Source organism: Peromyscus eremicus, chromosome X (assembly GCF_949786415.1).
Source record: "Peromyscus eremicus chromosome X, PerEre_H2_v1, whole genome shotgun sequence".
Taxonomy (NCBI): Eukaryota; Metazoa; Chordata; class Mammalia; order Rodentia; family Cricetidae; genus Peromyscus; species Peromyscus eremicus.
Genome location: NC_081439.1, coordinates 39112031 through 39138569, shown reverse-complemented (window position 1 = coordinate 39138569; position 26539 = coordinate 39112031). Strand labels below are relative to the sequence as shown.

The window sequence follows — 26539 nt, the reverse complement described above, 5'->3', positions numbered from 1 at the left end:
ATTTATTCAGACGACAGAGGAAATCTTAAAACAGCCTAGTATAGACTCGTGTGGTTATTACTTGTCATTCTTATACAGATTTATAATTAAAAGGATCAAAAAATGTGAAATTTCAGGATAAAGGGGACACTAGGAAGTGGAATGGAGCTGATTCCTGCGTTCATTGTAATAAACAGATTAAGAAATAGAATTATGGGGCTGGAGAGAGGCTCAGGGGTTAAGAGCACTGGCTACTCTTCCAGATATCCTGAGTTCAATTCCCAGCAACTACCTGGTGGCTCATGACCATCTATAATAGGATCTGATTATCTCCTCTGGCATGTAAGTATACATGCAGAACACTCATACATAAAGTATAAATCAATAAAAAGAAATGAAATTAAGGGAATGGTGACCTCAGGGCAAGATCTCACCCAGTTAAGTTTCCAGTTTGTGAAAAGGAATTAAAGGAAAGCTCAGAGCTGGGCATGGTGGTGCATGCCTTTAATCCCAGTACCCAGGCTGGTGGATCTCTAGAATTTTGAGGCCAACCTGGTATACAGATCAAGGTTCAGGACAGCCAAGCTTATGCAGTTAAGGGAACCATCAAAGATAGAAAGTTCGTAAGGATGCAACTGAATGAGGGGTTCTTGTTCCAGTCCCAGAGTGAAGAGAACTTCACAGCTTTGGCCACATGGTTGTAGCTTTAGAGTCAAGTACAAATGAAAGGCATTATGGAATTTGCCTCGAGGACCAAGGACAACCATGGAAACCTCCCTGCATGGAGGCCTAGAGAGGCCATTGCTTGAAGTTGTGAAGTTGAAGCCTGTACTGGAGCTGTGGGATATCTGCCAAGGAAAGCTGCTAACAACAAGTGAAAACAGCCCAAGAGAAAAAAGTATGTTACAGTCAACAAAGCCAGAAGTAGTTAGAGATCCGAAGAACATTTTGACATTAGATATGGAGATGCAGAATTTGGAATTTGCCCAGCTGTTTTGGGGTCTTACTTTGGTCCAGTATTTCCTCACCTATGCACCCTTTCCTAGGCTTTGAAAAGTTAATGTATATCCTGTGCCATTATATGTTGAAAGTATGTGAACTGCTTTTTGATTTTGATGTTATAGGGGTTACTGTTAAGAGATAGGATGAAATTCAAATGAGACTTTGAACTTTAGACTTTTAAACATTATTTTGACTGTGATAAACTATGGAGACTTTTTAAGTTGGACCGAATGCATTCTTTTGCATTATTGTATGGCTAAAACCTGTTGGGGAGAAGGTAGTGAATGTGGTAGTTTGAAAGAAAATGATCCCCAAAGGGAGTGACACTATTAGGATGTGTGGCTTTTTTGGAGTAGGTGTGGTCTTGTTGGAGGAGGTATGTCACTATGGAAGTGGACCTTGAGGTCTTGTATAAGCTCAAGCAACTCCCCAAGACAGATTACTTCGCGTCACCTGTGAGTCAAGACGTAGGACTCTCAGCTACATCTCCAGCACTATTTTTGCCTGCATGCCGCCATGTTGTACCATGGTGATAATAGACTAAACCTCTAAAAATGTAAGTGATCCACCCCAATTAAATGTTTTTCCTGTTTAAGAGTTTCCATCATCATGGTATCTCTTCACAGCAAAAGAAATCCTAACTAAGACAGGGTAAATGGTTAAAAAAGGATATTCCAAGTGAATGGACCTAAGAAGTATAGCCATTTAATATCTAGCAAAATAGACTTCAAACCAAAACTAATAAAAAGAGATAGATTAACATCTATGCCCCAAATACAAGGATACCTAAGTTTGTAAATAATAATAATAATAATAATAATAATAATAATAATAATAATGCTACAGCTTAAATCACATTATGATCCTCACACACTGTTGGTGGTAGGCTTCAATACACAACTCACACCAATTAACAGATACAAGATAATTGAAATAACACCCTGCATCCTATCAGATCACCACTGATTAAAGTTGGACATCAGAAGCAATAGAAAGCTCATAAACTCATGTAAACTGGACAGCTCTCTACTGAATGAAAATTGGGTCGAGACAGAAATCAAAAAAAGACATTAAAGAATTTCTAGAATTCCATGAATGACTATAAAGCATACCCCAACTTATGGGACATGATGAAAGTGGTGCTGAGGAAAGTTCATAGCACTAAGTATAAATAAAGAAATTGGGCCAGGCGGTGGTGGCGCACACCTTTAATCCCAGCACTCAGGAGGCAGAGCCAGGGGGATCTCTGTGAGTTCGAGGCCAGCATGGGCTACAGAGTGAGTTCCAGGAAATCCAGGAAAGGTGAATAGCTATACAGAGAAACCCTGTCTTGAACCCCCACCCCCCAAAAAAAAGAAAGAAAAGAAATTGGAAATATCTCATACTGACAACTTAACTACGTACTTGAAAGCTCCAGAATAAAAAGAATGAATTAGACCCAAGAGGAGTAGATTGGAAGAAATTATCAAACTCAATGCTGATATCAATAAAATAGAAACAAAGAGAAAAATACAAGTAATCAGTGAAATAAAGAACTGGTTCCTCATTAAAATCAACAAGATTAAAAAACTATATCTAATCTAACTAAAGGGCAGAGAAAATATCCAAATTAACAAAATCATAAATAAAAAGGAGGATATCCCATTAGACACTAAGGAAACCCCAAAAATTATGAGGACATACTTTAAAAATCTATACTTTATCAAATTGGAAAATCTAAAAGAAATGGATAGTTTTCTTGACAGTATCACTTACCAAAGGTAAATCAAAGCTCAATAAGTAATCTAAATAGACCTATAATCCCTAGTGAAGTAGGAGAAGTCACTAAAATTCTCTCAAACAAAGAAATCCCAGAGCCACATGCTTTTAGTACAGAATTCTACCTGACTTTGAAAGAAGAGTTAACGCCAATCAACATACTCCAAATTATTCCACAAAATAGGAGCAGAAGGAACATTACCCAATTCATTTTATGATATCACAGTTACTCTGATTCACAATCCACATAAAAACTCAACAAAGAAAGAGAATTAGAGACCAAATTTCCTTATAAATATAAATGCAAAAATACTGAATAAAATATTGGCAAACCAAATCCAAGAACACATAAAGAAGATCATCCACCATGATCAAGTAGGCTTCATCCCAGAGATGCACTGATGCTTCAATATACAAAAATCAACAAATATAATCTACCTTATAAACATACTGTGAGAAAAAGTCCATGTAATCATATAACTAGATGCAGACAATGTCTGACAAAATCCAACACCTCCTTATGCTAAAAGTCTTGAAGAAATTAGGAATACAATGAATACACTAAAATATAATAAGGGCAGTTTACAACAAGCCTATAGCCAACTTCAAATTAACTAGAACAAAACTCAAACAATGACACTAAAATCAGGATCAAGACAAGACAGTGTACTTTCTCCATATCTATTCAATATAGTACTGGAAATTTATCTGGAACAATTAGACAACAGAAGGAGATCAAGGAGCTACAAATTGGAAAGAAAAGAGTCAAAGAACTGTTATTTGAAGATGATATGATAGTATACATAAGTAAATTTGAAAACCCCACCAGGGAATTCCTAAAACTTTTAAACACCAACAGCGAAGTGGCTGGATACAAGATTAACTCGAATATATCAGTAGTTATCCTACATCCAAATAATAAACTTACTGAGAAATATCAGAGAAACAACCCCTTTCACCATAGCCTGAAATTGGATAAAATACCTTGGAGTAACTCTAATCAAACAAATGAAAGACTTGTATTATAAAAACTTCAAGTCTTTGCAGAAAGAAATTGGAAAAGATATTAGAAGATGGAAAACATCCAATTCTTGTGTATCTGTAGGAGTAACGTAATAAAAATGGCCATCTTACAAGAAGCAATCTACAAATTCAATACAATCCCCATTAAAATTCCAACACAATTATTTACAATTTTCCACTTCATTTGGAAAAAACAACAACAACAAAAAAAAAAAACTCATGATAGCCAAAACTGTCCTGAACTAGAAAAGAACTGCTGGAGTTCTTACCAACTCATATTTCAATTTATACAGCAGAGGTATAGTAATAAAACCTTCATGGTATTGGCATAAAAACAGGCATGTTAATCAATGATCAAACTAAAGACACAGACATAAATCAACACATACATGCATACCTGATTTTTGCTTTAAAAAAAAAAGCCAGAAATACACAGTGGAATAGAAGACAGCATCTTGAACAAATGGTGCTGGTCTAACTGGTTATTTGCATTTATAAAAACGCAAATAGGTGCATATTAATCATCCTGAATGACACTCAAGTACAAGTTGATCAAAGACATCAATATAAAACCAAATTCACTTTTTGGGAATATTACTTTAAAGTGTGTTACTTTTGTTTATGTTACATTTGTTTAACACTGTGAAGCTGTGTTACTCTGCCTGTCTAAAACACCTGATGGAGTAATAAAGAGCTGAATAGCCAATGGTGAGGTAGGAGAAAGGATGGGTGGGGCTGGCAGGCAGAAAAAAAATAATAGAAGGAGAAATATGGGAGAGGAGAAATCTAGGCGTGAGAGAAGGAGGAACAAATCAGGCGCCGGCCACCCAACTACACAACTAGCCACAGAGTAAAAAAGAAAGGTATACAGAAATAGAGAAAGAGAAAAGCCCAGAGGCAAAAGACAAATTTGTTAATTTAAAATTAAGAAAAGCAACAAGTGAAGCGAAGGCCGGGCATTTATAATTAAGAATAAGTCTCTGTGTGTGATTTAGTTGGGAGATGGGTGGCAGCTCCCCCAAAAGATCTGAAACAATCAACAACATACACTGAACCTGATAGAAGGGAAAGTGGGAATAATATTGAATGTATTTCCTACAGGAGATGTCTTTCTGAACAGAACACCAAGAGTCTAGGCACAGTGTTCATCAATTAATCTTTGGGAAATCATAATTCTGATATACTTCTGTATGGCAAATGATGACCATAGTGGTAACCTAAATAATGGGAAAAGATTTTTACCAACTTCATATCCAATATAAAGAGGACTAACATACAAATTACATAAAAAAATCAAGAAACTAAATTCAAAGAACAAAACACAACACAACATATGATCCAATTTAAAAATGGGGAACAGATTTAAACAGAAATCTCCATAGAGAAAACTCAAATGGCTGAGAAACACTTAAAGAACTGTTCAACATCCTTAGCCTTCAGGGATATGCAAATCAAAACTACTTTGGGATTACAACTTACACCTGTCAGAATGGCTAAGATCAATAACACAAGTGACAGATCATGCTAGTGTGGATTTGGAGCAAGGGAACACTCATCCATTGCTGATGTGAGTGTAGAGTTTGTATAGCTACTGTGGAAATTGTTATGGCAGAGACACAGACAGTTGGGAATTGATCTGTCTCAAGAATCAGCTATACCACTCTTGGTCATATACCCAAAGGATGCTTCGTACTGCCATAAGAACACTTGCTCAACCATTTTCATTGTGGTTTTATTAATAATAGTCAGAAACTGGAGAAAACTTAGATGTTCCTCAACTGAAGAATGCAGAAAGAAAATGGGTAAATTTACACAATGGAGTATGACTCAGATTTTAAAAATATGACAGTATTAGATTTGTAAGCAAATGGGTGGAACTAGCAAAACATCATCCAGAGTGCAGAAACAGAAACTCAGAAAGATAATATTGGATGTATTCATTTAAAGGTGAGTATTAGCCATTAAGTAAATGATACCTAAGATACAATTTGTCAACTTAGGGAGGTTAGTTAAAGAGGAGAAGTATGGAGGAACACATGCATCTTCCTGAAAGGGGGAAATAGAATGGATTTTATGGGTGGACTGGAGGCACGAGGAACAGGATTGGGAGGATTCTGTTGGAGATGGAGTTGAAAGAGAGAGTGTGGAGAGAGTCAGCTGGATTTGGCGAGACTGTAGGTAGTGCTTTGGAAACTTCCTGGACTATGTGAAGGTGATCCTAATAAGTATTCCTTGTTATGGGGGATATAGAGGCTCAAATGGCAATTTGTAGTCAGGTGAGGTTTCCAGTGATTGGATTGCATTGCAGTCAATTGAGTTGTTGGCCAAGGGGGTCCTATGAAATCTCTGCACAACCCAAGTTGTTGTTAGGAAAAGTGGTTACTCTTACTCTTTGCAAACTGACAATGGGTCCCATTGTGGAGGACAACACTCACACAACTAATTGAACATGGAGAAGTTGAGCTGGTTGCCTTCCCCCCTAAGTTCAGTCGCTTTAGTAAGGGAAAATATTCTACAGATTAATGAAAATAAATGTGAGCACCAACCCAGCCACTAAACTTTTGACCTACAATTTTTCCTGTCTGTAAAATATGTTAGGGTAGTGGTGGCACAGAACTTATAGGAGTAGACAATCAATATTTGACTTAAGGCCCACTTCACAAGAAGGAACCCACACCCAACAGTGCTTTAGTAATCAAGAATCAGACTAGATTGCTCAGACATGTAGGGTAAAACTAAAACTTCTCATCTAAAAAACAAAAAGTATCAATAAAATGATTCATAATTGTATTATTGTATAGTCATAGATCAGTGCCTTTTCCAGTCATAATTAGAGAGGTGTCCTCTGCCAGCAGATGGGAATAAATGTGAGAACCACAGTCTAACATTACTCAGAGAGAGTTTAAATGAAAAGTCTCCATCAAATCCCTCCTGAACTCTAGGAATACCCCAAAAGACGAGGCAAAATAGAGTAAGAGATGGAGGGGATGGAGGACACCAAAAGAACAAGGGCCTCTGAATCAAGTAAGCACGGCACATATGGGCTCACAGAGACTGAAGCAGCAAGCACAGGACCTACATGGGTCTACACCAGGTTCTCCATGTCTATATTATAGCCATTAGGTTAAGTATGTTTATGGAACTGCTGAATGTGAGAACAAGTGAGTCTCTGACTCTTGTGTCTGCTACAGGGACTCTTTTCTTCCTGTTGGGTTTATGTGTCCAACATCATTATAATTGTTTTTCCTTTATCTTAGTATATTTTATTTTGTCACATTTGATTGTTATCTCTTAGAAACCTGCTCTTATTTAGTAATGAACAGAAAAGGAATAGATTTGGAGGGGAAGGGAGTTGAGGAAGAACTGGTAGCAGTAGAGGGAAGAAAAACAATAATCAGAATATATTGTTTGAGAAAAACTTCTATTATTAATAAAAGAAAAAATGTTTAAAAATCTAAAAAAAAGAAATGGTAAATGTCAAAGCATTTTTATCAGCTAAAACAATTCTGAAATTATCTTTTATGTAGGTGAAATATTTAACTTTGTATAACTAAACTAATAAACTTAAATTAAGGACACAGCCTAAAACTAAATCCTACGAGTATAACAGCTAGGAAAACATCAAGAGACAGTTGGCAGCTGAAACCATGCCAACCTGCATTTATCATCCTCAGCTTCGACATTATTCATGAAAATATTAGTTCCCAATATACTGATTCACCATCTTCTATTCAATTCTTCCAACTTCTTGACCTTTAATAAATTGGCAACTCACTCTCACATTTGAATCACTTATGGTTGTGATTTTTGATGATCTTTGGCAAATATGATATTATTAAAGCTTTAAACTAATGACAGAAATGGTATAGTTGGGGAAGTAATGTAGCTCAGCAATATAGAACTCCTTAGTTGACAGGAGTCCCTGGGTTCAATATTAATCCCTACAAAATAAATAAAGTCCCACAGCCAATATAACTTAATTAATGACACCCCATTATCAGATAAATGTTTACTTACAGTATGTTTACTAGGGGCTTAGAGAAATGGCTCAGTGTTTATAAGAACTTGATACTCATCCAGAAGATCTGGGTTTGATTACCAGCACCCACCTACTGGATTACAACCATCTGTAACTCCAGTTCCAGGGAATCTCTTGGCCTCTGCTAACCTATTTGGGCACTAGGCATATATGTAGCACAAATACATATATAAATTCAAGCCAAACACTGAAACATATGAATAAAATAAGAAAAATTTTAAAAAAATTATTAATTTTTTGATCAAATACTTTTAAATGATATTAATATTTAGGTATTTACATAATGATATTAAATAACAGATATTTTTGTTAAATATACATTTCTCTTTGGAATTAAACTATTTCCTTTGGTTTTTCTTAAGCAAATGCAAATAGATAATATACATATTACTATAAATTAGTGGCAAAAATCCATCATTCAAGTTCATTAAATTGTCACATATTTTAACTTCTCATAATGAAGAGAAACACATTTTAGCAGCTGTAAGAGAAAGGGTTCTCAGCTATTTCTATAAAGATATTATCATTAAACACAACATTCTGTGTTTTCCACTTAATAAGACTATTTATAGTGTGATCTGTGGTTTGGCAGCAGTGGCTGCGGTACTGTCCTTTTAAGAGCTGATTCTCACACTTCTACACAGATGTTTGCTCACTCATTTCATAGCTGATAAGCCATCCTCCATGAAGGATGTGAGATCCTTCATTTGTTATGTAGCAAACATAAGCCAGTGTTGAGTTTGTAATGTGTAGGCATATCTCATGAATGTCAAAGTATAGCAACAGAGGGGGAAAGTCTTCTTCCCACTGATAATCTCTAGAGACTTCTTTTCATTGATGATAGCAATGAAGAGAGCTCAGTGACAACTGGGCCCCAAAAGTGAATGCTCATGAGATAGTCACAGAAGTCCCTAGTGGGGACAGAGACAGGTTCTTTGCACAAGAGCTCTTCAGCTATGGCTTTGCCACTTGTAGTGCATCTGCTCCTGAGTTTAATTTTTATTTTATTAAAAAAAATATTTTATGGCGGCTGCAAAGATTGTTCATTGGTAAAGAACACTAGCTTCTCTACCACAGGACTTGGGTTTGATTCCTGGCACCTACATGATGGCTCACAACCATCTGTAACTCTTGATCCAGTGGATCTGATTTCCATTTCTCTTCTCTGTTGGTACTGAATGCATGTGGTTCACAGATATACATGTAGGCAGAATATTCATACACATAAAAGTAAAGATAAAAACTCAAATGGCTGAAAGACATTTAAGGAATTGCTCAACATCCCTAATCATCAGGGAAATGCAAATCAAAACAACTCTGAGATACCACCTTACACCTGTCAGAATGGCTAAGATCAAAAACACTGAAGACCTCTTATGCTGGAGAGGATATGGAGCTAGGGGAACTCTCCTCCACTGCTGGTGGGAATGCAAGCTTGTACAACCACTTTGGAAATCAATATGGCGCTTTCTTAGAAAATTGGGAATCCATCTCCCCCAAGGTCCAGCTATACCACTCTTGGGCATATACCCAAGGAATGCTCAACCACACCACAAGAGCACTTGTTTAGCTATGTTCATATCAGCATTGTTTGTAATAGCCAGAACATGGAAACAACCTAGATGCCCTTCAACTGAAGAATGGATAAACAAAATGTGGTACATATACACAATGGAATACTACTCAGCAGAGGAAAACAATGACATCATGAGGTTTGCAGACAAATGGATGGATCTAGAAAAAATCATCCTGAGTGAGGTAACCCAGACTCAGAAAGATAAACATGATATGTACTTACTCATAGCTGGATACTAGATGTGGAACAAGGATGACTGGACTGCTACTCACATCACCAGGGAGGCTACCTGGAAAACAGGACCCTAAGAAAGACACAGGGATCACCCAATGACAGAGAAATGAAATGAGACCTACATGAACAGCCTGGACGTGAGTGAGGGTAGTGAAGGGCGAGGATCGAGGGAAAGAGAGCTTGGGGGAGCGGGAGATCCCAGCTGGCTCAACAACAGAGAGGGAGAACAAGGAATAGGAGACCATGGTAAATGAAGACCACATGAGAATAGGAAGAAGCAAAGTGCTAGAGAGGCCCACAGAAATCCACAAAGATACCCCCACAACAGACTGCTGGCAATGGTCGAGAGACAGCCTGAACTGACCTACTCTGGTGATGGGATGGCCAAACACCCTAATTGTCATGCTAGAAACCTCATCCAACTACTGAGGGATCTGGATGCAGAGATCCATGACTAGGCCCCGGGTGGATCTCTGGGAGTCCAATTAGCGAGAATGAGGAGGGTTTATATGAGCGAGAATTGTTGAGACCAAGGTTGGATAAAGTACAGGGACAAATAGCCAAACAAACGGAAACACATGAAGTATGAACCAATGGCTGAGGGGTCACCAACTGGATCAGGCCCTCTGAGTGGGTGAGACAGTTGATTGGCCTGATCTGTTTGGGAGGCATCCAGGCAGTGGGACTGGGTCCTGTGCTCATAGCGTGAGTTGGCTGTTTGAAACCTGGGTCCTATGCAGGGTCACTTGGCTCGGCCTGGGAGGAGGGGACTGGACCTACCCGGTTGATCTCAGTCTTCGGGGAAGGCTTTGCCCTGGAGAAGATGAGAATGGGGCATGGGCTGGGAGGAAGGTGAGGGGGGCTGGAGGGGGCAGAACAAGGGAATCCGTGACTGATATGTAGAACTGAATTGTATTACAAAATAAAAATTAAAAAAAGTAAAGATAAAACATGTATTTTATATAAGTGTACCTGAGTGTACATATTTTTACCATGTACCCATAGGGGCTCACAGGGGTAAAAAAAAAAAAAAGCCTTGAATTACCTGAAACTAGAATAGAGTGTTGTGAGATACCATGTTGATACAGGCAATCAAACACAGATCTTCTGGAAGAGGAGTCAATGCTCTTAACCATGGACATATCTTTCCAGACACCCCCCACCTTTTTTTTTAATCTATTTTTAGTTTTTTCATTTTATGGAAAATAGATTTTTTTTCTTAAATACTATACTCTAATCAGCAGTTTCTCCTCCCTCTACTCCTCCCAGTTCCTTCCCACCTCCCCTTCGATCAGGACATATTTGATTTTATCCTAGGTTCTTGGGGTATCTAATCTCAGTGTCTTGGTAACCCGAGCAGTGTCAGGGATTGGGTACGTCTGGTGGAGTGGGCCTTAAGTCAAAGCAGATATTGGTTTGTTATTCTCACAAACTTTGTAACACCAATGTACTAGCATATACTGCAGGCAGGACACCATTGTAGATAAAAGGATTTGTAGCTGGCTTGGTGTTTAGTTTCTTTATTGGTAGCCTGCAGAGTATCTTCCTGTATAAAAGACAATAGCATGTAAGGATGAAGGAAGGCTCTACATAGGCATCAGCTAATTAGTCCATGTTCAATGTCTTGTGGAGGTGCTGTCAATTTGTGGAGAACAACCTATAGCTTGGTTTATTTGGGAATTCCAACGGGACCCCCTTTTGCCCACAACCCAATTAGATGTAAGCCAATCCTGGTACTGGAAGCTCATTTGGTGAAAAGAATAGTGAGTTGGGACTCTGTTTCTTCAATTTTTAGCAATTTCCTCTAGTTTGCTTTCATATATGCATATGTTTTAGGAAGTATCTAATATATTAGGTTTCCACACTACCCCTCAAATGAACATTCATTTAAGCTGTCTCTGTTTTCCTTCCCTTGTCTTTCTCTTCCTTATCCCTCTCCATTTGATCTTCTGGTTCCAGCTCCTCATCAATCCATAAATATCTATTCTATTTCGATTTCTTTTTTTTTTTTTTTTTTTTTTTTTTGGTTTTTTCGAGACAGGGTTTCTCTGTGTAGCTTTGCGCCTTTCGTGGGACTCACTTGGTAGCCCAGGCTGGCCTCGAACTCACAGAGATCCGCCTGGCTCTGCCTCCCGAGTGCTGGGATTAAAGGCGTGCGCCACCACCGCCCGGCTCTATTTCGATTTCTTAAGGAGATCTGTCCATCCTGGTCCCTTACTCTATGCCTAACCTATGTGGTTCTACGGATTTTATTTTCTTTATCATTGACTAATCAGCTTATATCCAAGTATAAGTGAATACATCCTATATATGTCTTTCTGGATCTGGGTTACTTCATTCAGGATAATTTTTATGTGTTTCATCCATTTGCCTACAAAAAGGATCATTTCAGTTTTTTTAAAGGCTGATTGATACTCCATTATTTAAATGTAGTATGTTTTCTTTATCCATTCTTCTGCTGAAGAACATATAGGTTGTTTCTAATTTCTGGCTATTATGAAATCAGCTGCAATTAACATGGTTCAGCAAGTGTCTTTGGTAGGATGAAGCATCCTTTGGGTGTATGGCCAAGAGTGGTAATGCTGGATCTTGAGGTAGACTGATTCCCATTTTTCTGAGGAACCACCAAATTAAATCATAGTAGCTATAAGTTTTTTCATTTCCACCATCAATGGACAAGTATTCCCTTTATGCCATATCCTCTCCAGCATGAACTGCCACTTGTTTTATTGATCTTACTATTCTGACAGTTATAAGATGGAATCTCAAAGTAGTTATACTTGCATTTTCCTGATGACTAAGAATGTTGAACAGTTGAAGTGTTTCTCAGCAATTTGAGTGATCACTATTGAGAATTTTGTTTAGATCATTTCCATACATTTTAATTGAGTTTTCTTAAATATCTAGATTTTTTTTATTTCATTATACATTTTGGATATCAGCTCTCTATTAGATGTGTACTTGGTAAAAACTCTTCCTGTTCTGTAGGCTGATGGTCTGTCTGAATGATGCTGTTCTTTGCCTTGCAGTTTTTCAGTTTCATTGGGTCCCATTTATTAATTTTTGATCTTAGTGTCTATGCTATTTCTCATTTTTTCTATCAGTTTCAGTGTATCTGGTTTTATGTTGAAGTGTTTAAACCATTTGGAGTTGTTTCTGACAGGATGATAATTATGGATCCGTTTAGATTCTTCTATATGCAGACATATTTCACCAGCACCATTTTTTGAAGAAACTTTCTTTTTCCCAATGAGTATTTATAGCTTCTTTATAGAAAATTCAGTGTCCAAATGTGTGTGGATTTATGTCGAGATCTAAAAGTAGTTTCATTTTTATCAGTGTGTCTGTTTTTTTTTTCAATAAAATAGTGTTTATTACTATAGACCTGTAATACAAGTTACTTGAAGTTAGGGATGGTGATACCTCCAGCATGTTTATGACTGAGGACCAATTTAGCTATCGTGGTATTTTTTGTGTTTCCATATGAAGCTGAAAATTATACTTTCAAGATCTGTAAAGCATTGTTTTAGCATTTTGATGAGGATTAAATTGAACCTGTAGATAGCTTTCGGTAGGAGGCCATTTTTTCCATATTAAGCCTATAAAACATGAGCATGACCATGGGAAATCTTTTCAGCTTCTGATATTTTCTTCGGGGAGAAAAAATTGTGGTGATGCAGAGAGTGGACTCTTCAAGTGAGTGGTTTGGTTACAAAGTATATTAACTACCACTGCTGAAACACAGTGCGAAGGACAGAGTAATGTCTTTCTTAAATGTCTTGAATTTTTTATCATAAAAGTCTTTCATTTGCTTGGTTAGAGTTTTTCACATAGTATATCCTGATATTTATGTTATTTAAGGCTATTTTGTAAGATGTGTTTTCTTGATTTCTTTTTCAATCCATTTATCTTTTGTACATAGAAGGGTGGATTATTTTTTAGTTAAATTTGTATCTAGCTTCTTATTTGAAAGTGTTAATCAGGCTGCAAGAATTTCCTGATAGAATTGCTAGGGTCACCTACATATACAATCACGTCATCTGCATATAAGATATTTTGATTTCTTCATTTCTAATTTATAACCCCTTGATCTCTTTCAGTGGTCTTTTTGCTATAGCTGAAAGTTCACATAGTACATTGAGGAGTTATGGAGTGAGTGAACAACCTTCTCTTATTCCTGATTTTAGAAGAATTGCTTTGATCAAAGCTCATATGGTCTCACAGAGACTGAAGCAGCATGCATAGGACCTGCACGGGTCTTCCACATTTAGGAGTGTATTTGTTATGTCTTCAGTTTAGTGTTTTTATGGAACTCCAGAGTATGCTAATGTTTCCTGTGTGTTCTCTCAGGCTATTTTCCTTCTTTTTTTGTCTTGTCTAACATTGATGTATGAGTTTTTGTTTTACCATATTGTACTATATTATTAACGCATAGAAGACTGTTTGATTTCTAATGAGAGACAAAAAGGTATGGATCTGGATGGGGAGCGAGGTTTGGAAGAACAGGTAGAGGAAGGAGAATCCTAATTCAGAATATACCATGTGAGAAAAAAGTCTATTTTCAATAAAAGGGAAAAAAAAAAGATATGTCCTCTTGGTGGATTTTTCTTCCCTAAGTATGTTCTGTCCTTCACATCTCTTTTGGTTACTTTTGTCTTGAAGTCAATTTTCTCAGTTATTAAAATGACTACATCAGCTTACTTCTTAGGTCCATTGTTGTTGGGTTTTTTAAAATATCTATTTCCATCCATCTACCATGAGGTGATATCTATACTTGATGTCAAAGTGTATTTGTTGGTTTCAGCATGATCGATACTGTTTTCACAATCATTATGTTAGTCTGTATTCTTTTGTTGGGAAATTGAGACCATTGATTTTTTTAGAGCGACCAATGAGCTGTGTTATCTGTTGCTGTGGTATGTGTGTGTGTGTGTGTGTGTGTGTGTGTGTGCGCGCGCGCGTGTGTGCTTGTGTGTAGGGTGTAGGGTGTTTCTCCTCTTTTGATTTGCTAGTCTGGGGTGATTTATTTCTTGTGTTTTCCTGGGTGTGGTTACATTCTTCAAGTTGCAATTTTCCTTCTAGCACCTTCTTTAGGGCAAGATTTGTTAATAGATAATGCTTAAATTTGGTTTTAACATGGAGTGTCTTATTTTTTTTTTTCATCTATAGTGATTGAAATTTTTTCTGAGTATGGCAGTCTGGCCTGGCATCTGTGGTTTCTTTGAGTCTATAGAATATACTTCCAGGACCTTCTGGCTTTTAGAATCTCCATTGGGAAGTCAGGTATTAAATTAGTCAGTCTGTGTTTATAGATACCTAGACTTTTTCCTTACAAACTTAATATTCTGTTTTTGTTCTCTAAGTTCAGTATTTTGATTATTATGTACCAAATATAACTTCTTTTCTGGACCAGTGTATTTGGTGTTCTGTTTGCTTGTTGTAGTCTTATAGACATCTACCTCTTTTGGTTAGGAAAATTGCCTTCTATGATTTTGTTGAAAACAATTTCTGGGCCTTTGAGCTGTATCTCTTCTCCTTTTTCTAGTCCTATTATTAATAGATTTAGTCTTTCCATAGTGTCATAACTTTCCCACATGTTTTATGCCAGAATATTTTTATATTAACATTTCTTTTGACTGAAGAAAACATTTCTTCTATCATGTTTTCAGTGCCTGAGATTCTCTCTTCAATCTCTTGTATTGTGTTGGTGAAGCTTCCCTCTGAAATTCCTCTTCAAGTTCCTAAATTTTTCATTTACAGCTTTTCCTCAGTTTGGGATTACTGTATTGGTTTGATTCCCACTTTCCGGTCTTTGGTTTGTTTTATTCATTTCCTTTCACTGTTGGATTTTCAAAGATGGCTTTAAAGGATTTATTCATTTCCTCTTGAGGGACCTCTATCATATTCATAAAGGCTGTTTTAAGGAGTTGTTCAAATTCCTAAACTATGTTGCAATTCTTAGGGCTTTCTGTGATAGATTCAATGGACTTTATTGGAAACATACTGCTCTGGCTGCTATTGTGATTTTAGAATTTATAATTCTAGATGCTAATCTCTTATCTTTGCTGGGTAGGTGCTTTATAACTTGATTTCTGTTGCCCTCTCTGGTTTTTAGGGGAGTGTCTTGATTGTTTATTGTTCAGTAGGTAATTCTTTTGAGATCCTGAGAAGTGTTGCCACTGGGGATTCCAGGTAAAATGCTTTTCTAGTTATTGGGAGCTGACATTGCTGACTCCCCATGGGAGACCTTGACAGAGGAGGTAGGAATAGGGGGAGGGTTTACGGGGAAGGCTGGGGGGGTCTGGAAAAGGGAGGAGGAGGGAATCTGTGTTTGGTATGTAATATGAATAGAAAATTTCTTTTCTTTTTTTGGTTTTTCTTTTTTTTTCTTTTTTTCTTTTATAATTTAATTTAATTCTACATATCAACCACAGATTCCCTTGATCTCCCTCCTCCCTCCCCCCCCCCACCTTCCCCCCAGCACACCCCCTATTCCCATCTCCGCCAGGGCAAAGACTCCCCTGAGGATTGAGTTCAACCTGGTAGATTCAGTCCAGGCAGGTCCAGTCCCCTCCTCCCAGGCTTAGCCAAGTGTCCCTGTATAAGCCCCAGGTTTCAAACAGCCAACTCATGCACTGAGTGCAGGACCTGGTCCCACTGCCTGGATGCCTCCCAAACAGATCAAGCTAATCAACTGTCTCACTTACCTAGAGGGCTTGATCCACTTGGGGGCTCCTCAGCTATTGGTTCATAGTTTAGGTGTTTCCATTTGTTTGGCTATTTGTCCTTGTGCTTTATCCAACCTTGGTCTCAACCATTCTCGCTCATACAAATCCTCTTCTTTCTCACCAATTGGACTCCTGGAGCTCCACCTAGGGCCTGGCCATAGTGACCACAAAGATTCAACCAAGGAACTGATACAGCTTATAAACACCTTCAGCAACATAGCAGGATACAAGATCAACTCAAAAAAATCAGGAGCCCTCCTATATACAATTGACAAACAGGCTGAGAAGGAAATCAGTGATATACCACCCTTTACAATAGCCACAAATGATATAAAATACCTTGGGGTAACACTAACCAAGCACGTGAAGGACCTATATGACAAGAACTTTAAGTCCCTGAAAAAAGAAATTGAAGAAGATGTCAGAAAATGGAAAGAACTCCCATGCTCATGGATAGGCAGGATTAATATAGTAAAAATGGCAATCTTACCAAAAGCAATCTACAGATTCAATGCAATCCCCATCAAAATACCAACACAATTCTTCACAGACCTGGAAAGAATAATACTCAAATTCATATGGAAAAACAAAAAACCCAGGATAGCCAAAAGAATCCTGTACAATAAAACAACCTCTGGAGGCATCATGATCCCTGTCTTCAAGCTCTACTGTAGAGCTACAGTAATAAAAAAACAGCTTGATACTGGCAAAAAAAAAATCATGTAGACCAATGGAATCGAATTGAAGACCTGACATTAATCCACACACTTATGAACACACAATTTTTGACAAAGAAGCCAAAAGTGTACAATGGAAAAAAGAAAGCATCTTCAACAAATGGTGCTGGCATAACTGGATATCAACATGTAGAAGGCTGCAAATAGATCCATATCTGTCACTGTGCACAAAACTTAGGTCCAAGTGGATCAAAGACCTCAATATAAATGCAGCTACTCTGAACCTGATAGAAGAGAAAGTAGGAAGTAGTCTTGAACGCATTGGCATAGGAGACCACTTCCTAAATAGAACACCAGTAGCACAGACACTGAGAGAAACAACCAATCAATGGGACCTCTTGAAACTGAGAAGCTTTTGTAGAGCAAAGGATATGGTCAACAAGGCAAAGCGACAGCCTACAGAATGGGAAAAGATCTTCACCAACCCCACATCTGACAGAAGACTGATATCCAGAATATATAAGGAACTCAAGAAATTAAACATCAAAATGCCCAGCAGTCCAATTAAGAAATGGGCTATAGAACTAAACAGAGAATTCGCAACAGAGGAAACTCAAATGGTTGAAAGACATTTAAGGAATTGCTCAACATCCCTAATCATCAGGGAAATGCAAATCAAAACAACTCTAAGATACCACCTTATGCCTGTCAGAATGGCTAAGATCGAAAACACTGAAGACACCTTATGCTGGAGAGAATGTGGAGCTAGGGGAACTCTCCTCCACTGCTGGTGGGAATGCCAGCTTGTACAACCACTTTGGAAATCAATATGGTGCTTTCTTAGAAAATTGGGAATCAATCTCCCCCAAGATCCAGCTATACCACTCTTGGGCATATACCCAAGGAATGCTCAACCACACCACAAGAGCAATTGTTCAGCTATGTTCATATCAGCATTGTTTGTAATAGCCAGAACATGGAAACAACCTAGATGCCCTTCAACTGAAGAATGGATAAACAAAATGTGGTACATATACACAATGGAATACTACTCAGCAGAGAAAAACAATGACATCATGAGGTTTGCAGACAAATGGATGGATCTAGAAAAAATCATCCTGAGTGAGGTATCCCAGACTCAGAAAGACAAACATGGTATGTACTCACTCATAGGAGTATACTAGATGTAAAACAAAGAGGACTAGACTCACAACTCCAGGGAGGCTACATAGAAAACAGGACCCCAAGAAAGACACAGGGATTGCCCAATGACAGAGAAATGGATGCGATCTACATGCGCAACATGGACCTGAGTGGGGGTAATGAAGGGCAAAGATTGAGAGAAAGAGAGCTTAGGGGAGTGGGAGATCCCAGCTGGATCAAGAACAGAGAGGGAGAACAAGGAATAGGAGACCATGATAAATGAAGACCACGTGAGAATAGGAAGAAGCAAAGTGCTAGAGAGGCCCACAGAAATCCACAAAGATATTCCCACAATAGACTACTGGCAATGGTCGAGAGACAGCCCGAACTGACCTACTCTGGTGATAGGATGCAGAGAAAATTTCTTAATAATAAAAAAAAAGAATGGGAATGGACTGGTGGGGGGCACTATGGATATTCACACATAAGAGGAAAGCGTGTTTTTCAAGCAGGATCTGATAAGTCTCTCCTGGGGATGGGATCAGAGGTTAGGACAGGCCACAACAGTTAGTGTGCTTTCAAGCTAGGACTGATACTGGGAGATTAGATTTGAAAGAAAGGAGGGAGAATGAAGATCTGAAGGTCATCCACCTGCTTTGCTAGCTTACTTGATCTGGCAAGTTTTACTTGTAGGTTAACAGACAATGTCCCAGTTTGCAGCAGGTGATCTTTCAAAGAGATGAGGATGAGACTGGGAGATCAGATTTAAAGGAGAGGAGGAAGAGGTGAAGATCTACAGTTATGCTTCCCTGGCCATAGAGGCCTTCAGGCTCTCAGGGAATGCCAGCTGGAGATAGAGACTGGGATAAAGTGATAAGTAATGGGTACAAAGGTTAGAGAGGAAGATCTTTGTGATGCACTGGAGACAGGCCAAAGAAGGGAGGTGAGGCCACAACAGTTGGTTTGCTACAGAGCTGGAGGTGAGACTGAGGGATTTCTTTTGGTGGAGAGTAGGGTGAAATGATGATCTAGTCTAAGATTAACTCTTTCCCTGCAGTTTTGGACCTATGTGTTCCCAGGGAATGCCTGTTGGTGCTGGAGACTGGGATAATAAAATAAGTAGGGAAAAGAAGGTTGGGGAGGTCTCCATGATCGAATAGGGATGTGGCTCAGGGAAGAAAAGGTAATTGCAGCAAATGTTCTGATACACATCTGGGAATCAGATTTTGAAAAGAGGGAAAGGAGAAGATCTGCAGTTAGAATATTTGCTTCCCTGGCCAGAGGGGCCTGCAGGTTACCAGATAATGTATGGTGTAATCCAGGGCTAAGATAAAGTGATGAATCTGGGGAAAGAAATTTGGAGGAAAAAGTCTAAGTGATCCACTGGAAATGGGGTCTGCTACAGAGGTGGGGATGAAACTGAGGGATGAGAATTGGCAGAGTTGAGGACGGGATGAAGCTTGGTAGTTAGCCATTGCTGTTTCTCTGGATGTGTTCCACTTTTGTATTTTCAATATACACCTTAACCTTTATGCAATTAACATAACTTATGAGCGCAAAGCTTTTGAATATTTGATTATAGCAAGTTACTAAAATTAATTTTGGTATAAGGCAATATTGTTTTAATTCTGAAGCTAGAAATTCAATTACGCAAATGCAAGTAAATGCCACAATGTAAGTAATTTGTTTTTGTCAAAAATAAATTCAAAAACATGGTGGAACCTATGGGCTTAGTATAAGGTGCTGCTATAATAAAGTATTGATTTAAATTGCATTTTAAAGTTAATACGATTAAACTCACATATATAATTTGACAATTTATCAGAAAGGACTAATTTTAGTATTTTATCACTAAGTAAATAAACTTGTGTTTTCTATCAGTTTTTCCTTGTTTAAATACAAGTTTTTTTAAAAACAAGTCATACATCTATGAGATTTTATTTTGATCTCATAGTTGTTACAAGACTATTTTTCATGTTTTTGTGATTTGCCACTGTATTAATACAATTGCCCTAAAATTTTATTATATTTAAGTAAAAATAGACATATTTGAAGGTATATATTAGGAAATATTATCCCTTTTTTATAAAATTACCAATTTAAGCATTAACTTATGCTTGGTAAAATCACAAACATCCAATAATATTAGGAGACTCCATCATGAATAACTGGACAGCTTCTCTGGTGCATTTCAGGTTTGGGCTGTTTCTTCCTCTAGTGCCTTGTCATCCATTAAGGAGAGCTAATTCCACTGAGGCTTTAGGCTTGAATAATAATCCATAGAGGATTAGACTATGTCAATACCTGTTCCTAGAGCTAAGAATATTGCTTTTGCAGATTTGTTAGCAGTTAAAACCACTTTCAGCTACATATTCAGTGATGTAGGATCTGATGCCTGACATATTGCAATAATTTTGTGAGCTGTCTTATTAGCAAATAAGGAAAGCTGGGTGAATATATTGACTAAAATGTTGTCGCAGGACATTTTAGTAAAAGCACACATTCCTCATAACTTTGCATGTATATCTAAAACACCAACAAATGAATGGAGTATATTGTAATAATTAAATGTTATGGCATAGAGCATCAATTACCTGCATTAAAGTCTAGATCCATTATGAATAAATGCCATCAAGGAAGTAAATTTTCAGTGTGACTCAGTTTCTTTGTTTGAGAAAACAAGATGTAGTCTTGGATACTAAATAAGCTAAACAATTGATATATCCTGGCCTACAACCTTGGAAATAGACAGCAGCTTTACCAGGAAAACAGGCCAGACCTAGGAACCCCAGCCCCTGCAGTTGTACCAGAAGCCAGGCTGGTCCAAAGAACCCCAGGTAAGACACTGCCCAGCCCACTAAACCAAGTTTACTTTGCACAATAATCCCAGACTCTGCAGAACATTTCACCCAAACACAAAACAATACCTTCTTTTCTGCACCTCATGAAAACTTCTCTAAAATTGACCATATACTCAACCAAAATACAAGTTTGAACAGATACAAAAAACTGAAATATGCACTGTTTGTTATCAAAGCACCATGGATTAAACTTGCATTTCAACAACAGAAACAACAAAAAGCCTACAAACTTATGGAAACTGAATAACTGTCTACTGAGCTACCAGTGAGTCAAGAGAGAAATAAAGAAATTAAAGACTTCCTAGATTTCGATGAAAGTGAATGCACAAAATACCCAAACTTACGGGACAAAATGAAGGTAGTGCTGAGAGGAAAGTTCAAAGCTCTAACTTCCTTCATAAGAATTTGGAGAGATCTCATGCTAGCTATTTAACAGTCCTCCTGAAAACTCTGGAACAAAAGGAAGCAAAGATAACCAAGAGGAGTAGAAGGCAAGGAATAATCAAACTGAGGGCTGAAATCAATAAAAATAGAAACAAAGAGAATACAAAGAAACCAAGAGTTGGTTTTTTAATAAAATCAACAAAATTGATATACCCTTATCTAAACTAACTAAAAGACAGAGAGAGAAAATTCAAATTTACAAAATCAGAAATGAAAAGGGAGACATAACAACAGACTCAGAAGAAATTTAGAGAATCATTAGGTCATAGTTCATAAACTTGTACTCCACAAAATTGGAAAATCTAAAAGAAATCAATAATTTTCTTGATAGCTATCACATAGTAAAATTAAGTAAAAACAACTTCAATATACCTATAACCCATTTCAATATACCTATAACCCCTGAGGAAATAAAAGCAGTCATTAAAAATCTCCCAAATAAAAAATGCCCAGGGCCAGATGGTTTCAGAATTTTCAGAATGCAGAATTCTACCAGAATTTCAAACAAGAGCTAATACCAATACATCTCAAATTGTTCCACACAATAGAAACTGAAGGGACATTGTCAAATTATTTTTATGAGGCTACAGTTACCCTGATACCCAAACCATACAAAGATACAGCTAAGAAAGAGAATTACGGACCAATCTCCCTCATGAACTTTGATGCAAAAATACTTAGTAAATATTGGCAAACCAAATCCAAGAACACATAGAAAAATCATACACCATGATCAAGTAGGCTTCATCCCAAAGACACAGGGGATGGTTCAATATACGACAATCTGTCAATGTAATCCACCATACAAACAAACTGAAGGGGAAAAAAAAAACATGGTCATCTCATTAGATGATAAAAAATCCTTTGACAAAATCCAATACCCCTTCATGATAAAGGTCTTGGAGAGATCAGGGATACAAGGAACATATAGAAATGTAATGAAATCAATATACAGCAATCAGACAGCCAACATCAAATTAATTGGAGAGAAACTCAAAGTGATTCCACCAAAATCAGGAACAAGAAAAGGCTGTCCACTCTCTCCATATTTATTCGATACAGTACTTAAAATTCTAGCTAGAGCAATAAGACAACAAAAGAAGATCGTGGGGAAACAAATTGGAAAGGAAGAAGTCAAACTTTCTCTATTTGCAGATGATATGATTGTATATATAAGTAATCCTAAAAATTCTACCAGAGAACTCCTACAGCTGATAAACACCTTCAGTAATGTGGAAGGATACAAAATTAACTCAAAAAATCAGTAGTCTTCCTATATACAAATGATAAATAAACTGAGAAAGAAATCATAAAAACAACACCCTTTACAATAGCCACAAATAATATAAAATACCTTGGGGTAACTCTCACCAAACAAGTGAAAGACCTGTATGACAAGAATTTTAAGTCTTTGAAGAAAGAAATGGAAGGAGATATTTAAAAATAGAAAGATCATGCTCATGGATAGGTAGGATTAACACAGTAAAAATGGCAATCTTACCAAAAGCAATCTACAGATTCAATGCAATCCCCATCAAATTCCCAACACAATTCTTCACAGACCTTGAAAGAACAATACTCAACTTCATGTGGAAAAAACAAAACAAGATAGCTAAAAGAATACTGTACAATAATGTAACTTCCAGAGTTTTCACCATCTCTGACTTCAAGCTCTACTATAGAGATACTGTCATAAAAACAGCTTGGTATTGGCATAAAAACAGACACATGGGTCAATGGAATCAAAGTGAAGGCCCGGACAGAAATCCACACACCAATGAACACCTGATTTTTTACAAAGAAGCCCAAATTGTACAGTGGAAAAAATAAATAATCTTCAACAAATGATGCTAGTGTAACTGGATGTCAACATGTAGAAGAATGCAAATAGAATCCTCTGCACAAACTCAAGTCCAAGCAGATCCAAGACCTCAACATAAATTCAATTACATTTAACCTGATAGAAGAAAAAGTGGGAAGTAGCCTTGAACACGTAGGTACAGGAAACTACTTCCTGAATATAACACCAGTATCACAGACACTGAGATAGACAATTAATAAATGGGACCTCCTGAAACTGAAAAACTGTGCAAGGCAAAGGACACTATCAATGAGACAAAATAGCAGCCTACAGAATAGGAAAAGATTTTCACCATCCCCACATCTCACAGAAGGCTGATCTTAGAAATACATAAAGAACTTAAGAAGCTAGACATCAAAATGCCATACAATCCAATTAAAAAAAAATGGGTACAGACCTAAACAGAGAATTCTCAACAGAAGAATCTCAAATGGCCAAGATAAACTTAAGGAAATGTTCAACATCCTTATCCATCTGAGAAATGTAAATCAAAATGCCTCTGAGATTGCATCTTATATCTGTCAGAATGACTATGATCAAAAACTCAAGTGACAGCTCCTACTGGAAAGGATGTGGAGCAAGGGCAACACTCCTTAGTTGCTTGTGGGAGTGCAAACTTATACAGCCACTTTGGAAATCAAAATGATAGTAAACTGTGAATTAATCTACCACAAGACCCAGCAGTACTACTCTTGAGCATATACTCAAAAAGATGCTCAATAATGCCACAAGGACACTTGTTCAACTATGTTCTTAGCAACTTCGTATGTAATACCCTGGACATGGAAATAACCTAGATGTTTTTTAACAAAGGAATGGATAAAGAAAATGTGCTACATTTATACAATGGAGTGTTACTCACGTTACTCAGCTGTTAAACACAATGACAGCATGAAATTTGAAGGCAAATAGATGGACTGAGATAAAATCATCCTGAGTGAATTAATCCAGACCCAGAAAGACAAACATGGTATGTACTCACTGATAAGTGGATAGTAACTGTAAAATAAATGGTAATTATGCTATAATCTACAGACCAAGAGAGATCACATAAGAAGAAGAGCCCAAAGGGGGATGCATGGGTTCCCTGGGAAGGGGAAATAGAAGAGATTTTTTGAGTGGACTGTGGACAGGTGAGGATGGGAACATGAATGATCAAGTTGCATCATGGAGGAGAGAGCACTGAAAGAGGCTACTGGAAAATGGGGTCATTTGGGGATTAGATAAAAACCTATCACATGGGACTCTCCCAGTAATCTACAAGTTTGACCCCAGATAAGACTACTAGTAATAGTGGATATATTGCCTGAACTGGCCATCTCCTGTGACTAGGCAAGACTTTAAGTGGAGGGAGTGGGAAACCAACCCAGCCACACAACTGCTGACCTACAATTTGTCTTACCTATGTGATGTGGTGGGGTAAGGGTGACCTAGAGATTGAGGGAATGGCCAAACAATGACTGGTGTAGCCTAAAATCCATGCTAAGAGAGTAAGTTCCCCTTCCCCTGACACTGTGTGGATCACCAGGACCCACAGGCTGGATGACACAGAGTTGTGTGATAGAACCAAACATGACTGGAGGAAAGAAATGTCAATGTAATGATGCCTAATGATATTATGCTATACTCATAGATTGGTGCCTAGCCCAATTGTTATCAGAGAGGTTTCATCCAGCAACTGATGGAGACAGATGCACACACACAGCCAAACATTTAGGACAGCTCAAAGAATCCTGCAGAAAAAGGGGAGAAAGGATTGTGGGAACCAGAGGGATCAAGGACACCACAAGTAAACCCACAGAATAAATTAATCTGAGCACTTGGGGGCTCACAGAGACAGAATTGAAAACTAGGGAGCCTGCATGGGACTGATGTAGTTAGGCCCTCTGCATATATGTGACAGTTATGTAGCTTGGTCATAGCAGTGGGAACACTGGCTGTCTCTGACTCTTTTACTGGGTTGTGGGACCCTACTCCTCATACTGGATTTCCTTGTTCAGCCTTAATACATGGGGAGATGCTTAGTCTTACTGCAATTTTATATGCCATATTTTGCTGATATAAGTGGGTTGGAGTATGGGAACGGGGCGGTGGGGCAGGGAGAGACTTGAAGGACATGAGGTAGGGGAAACTGCATCAAGTATATCAAGTAAATGAATAAATAAGTAAATAAATAAATTAACTAAAAACTCAGTTGAGCAATTAGAGCCATTCCAGGTTGTTAGCAGATTTTCTGTTCAAATATGATTAATTCATTAATGTGTCCAAGCATAGAATTTTTAACGAACTGTGTATAATATAACAACAGATCCTTTAAAAGTTCAGATGGTAGGGCTGGAGAGATGGCTCAGAGGTTAAGAGCACTGACTTCTCCAGAGTTCCAGAATTGAACTCAGGACAAGTTCAATTCCCAGCAACCACATGGTGGCTCACAACCATTTGTAATGAGATCTGGCGCCTCTTCTGTATACATAATAAATAAATAAATAAATAAATCTTTAAAAAAAAGTTCAGATGGTTAAATCAATAAATTTGCAAATGAACAGAATATGTACTTCTAAATTTGTAACACCTTTACATCACCACTCACATGTTTACTTAATCAGTGAATGAAGTACTCTTTTATGCATTTCTTCATTCATAGTAAATAAAGGTGAAATATCTCTTTAATTCCTATCTTTCTTCATTTTTAACTCACCACCCTAGGAAAAGAATGACAAGGAAAGTACAGACAAAAGATAAAAACAGAAAACCTCAATTGAAATATGAACAGGAACTACATGTCAGTCTCAATACGGTTTTTCCATGTCTATGATAAATACCATTTCTTATTAAGAAGCTGGTAGCATTACAGGATGCTCATTTCCCTTGCAAATGAGGAAAATTAATCTCAGGTAACTGTTAGAATTAGTATCATTGAGATTTAACAGGGAAGAATGAAAAGCCAGCACAACTTATCAAAATGATCAAATGGGAAAAGTGTTTTCCACAAATTCAATTTTCCTTTTAAAACAATATTCTTTAAAAAAATGGACCTATGAATTTGAGGAGAAATATAGGAAAGGATGGAGGAAGAGGACAGTGGAGGGACTAGGGGGCAGGAACAGGAAGAAGGGAAGTTATATACCTGTACTTTAAATAAGATAAAAACCACTAATGAAAATAAAGTTGAGGGATACAGTGAATACTTAAAATGAAACTTTTCATATACACT

At 37.5% G+C, this 26539-nt stretch overlaps 2 pseudogenes; both read right to left on the bottom strand.

Moving 5' to 3' along the window:
* The window catches only part of LOC131900009 (5'-nucleotidase domain-containing protein 3-like), a 35967-nt pseudogene extending 35221 nt beyond the window's left edge, over positions 1 to 746 (bottom strand).
* A 7691-nt stretch (positions 747 to 8437) lies between these two features.
* LOC131900008 (mitochondrial pyruvate carrier 1-like) lies at positions 8438 to 8693 on the bottom strand (annotated as a pseudogene).
* Between the last annotated feature and the right edge of the window lie 17846 nt (positions 8694 to 26539).